This window comes from Octopus bimaculoides, chromosome 3, assembly GCF_001194135.2.
Source record: "Octopus bimaculoides isolate UCB-OBI-ISO-001 chromosome 3, ASM119413v2, whole genome shotgun sequence".
In the NCBI taxonomy this organism is placed as follows: Eukaryota; Metazoa; Mollusca; class Cephalopoda; order Octopoda; family Octopodidae; genus Octopus; species Octopus bimaculoides.
Genome location: NC_068983.1, coordinates 75,164,204 through 75,165,750, shown reverse-complemented (window position 1 = coordinate 75,165,750; position 1,547 = coordinate 75,164,204). Strand labels below are relative to the sequence as shown.

Below are 1,547 nucleotides of genomic sequence, written 5' to 3'. Positions count from 1 at the left end.
AGAAGAATAGGGAAAGGGTGAACAGAAAGAGAAAAACAGAAAGGATGTCTCGTTTCTCTGTTTTTTCGTTGTTGGAAAAAAGTTCGTTTTTGTTTTCATTTCTCATTGTGTTTAACGTTTTTTTGATGTTCTGTACCCATATATGCATGTATATATACATATATATATATGTAGGTATGTACATATATGTATGTATATATGCACATATTTATATATTATTTATATTATTATATGATCGAACGCCACGCATCCTTTTCCAAGTAAGTTTTATATATATATATATATGGTGCAGGTGATTTTATAGGTCAATTAAGTATTGGAAAAAGACGTTAAATGTTGATGATGATGATGGTTTGTTTTACAATAATTGCATTCTTTACCAAAGGAATATGACAATGAATCCCCGTTGAAGATATTAAATGTCACTAGGATAGGTCTCTCTCATATGTGACAGATTAGTTATTTTTTCAGCAGGTTATGTATTATTATACAAATGTATTATTATAGAAATCAATGTAGAGTAGCTCGTAGCAACTCACTGTTTCAACAATTTCAAACACATAACTAGTATTAAAGAATATAAAATAAGCAGTCAATAAAATGAAGATATACTTCATACCACATTTTCTGGCATACAAGTTGAATTTTTCAGAGCAAAATTTACAGCCAGAACAGGTAGGTCAACATACAAGATAACTATGAGGACCAGAAATTCCATGTGAAAGGCAACAATATTTGGAAAGATAGCAACAATGTTTGAATGTTTATACTACATATTCTGTTGACTTGTGTCTCAGGAAATATGGTACACACAGTAGGTCTCTAGCATGGCTATAAGTAGTTGACAATGAACTAAAGAACTCGGGTAAAAAAACAAGGTAAAAAAGGGGTACAGAGTATTGAAGAAACTGAGGCAAGTATATTGTTTTGGTCTGTTGTCTTTTGTCAGAGACGGAGAAGAGAAAAAGGAAAGAAAGTTCCATGGAAAAAATTTTATGGTGTTATTGTATAAGTAGCATATGGCTTACACCACTCATTCATCAGCAAAAAAGAACTGGCTCAGACAATGATGATCTGTCTAAACCATGCCTGCATAGAAAGTGAATGAAAAATGACAAGGATGCTACAATTAAATGTAATTTAAAAAGGAATGAAATGAAGAACAGTTGTTGTTGTTGTTGTTGGTGGTTGTGGTGGTGTTGGTGTTACATTACCCGAGAAAACTTCTTGCTTTGAATTTGCTTATATCAGATCCCTGGAAATTAATGACATTAATTCCCTTTCAAGCCTTAAATAAATTGCAGTTAGATTTTGAAGTGGATAAACCATGGATATTTTTCCTAATAGAATATGTAAAACACAAGGTAAGTTGCAAGCGAGCAGTAGCAACTGTTTATAAAACAATCAATAACCATAAATAACAACAAACAAACAAACAATTGAATCAATGAAAAATATACACAAAGATAGTGATTGTCACAGTTAGAATATTTCAATCATAATTCTGTTAAACTATGATTGATATAGAAGTTAAACAAAAAAAAAAA

At 30.9% G+C, this 1,547-nt stretch overlaps 1 protein-coding gene across 1 annotated transcript in view; it reads left to right on the top strand.

Annotated features, from left to right (window-relative positions):
* The window catches only part of LOC106871706 (uncharacterized), a 343,416-nt gene that overhangs the window by 335,419 nt on the left and 6,450 nt on the right, over positions 1 to 1,547 (top strand). The window lies entirely within an intron of this gene.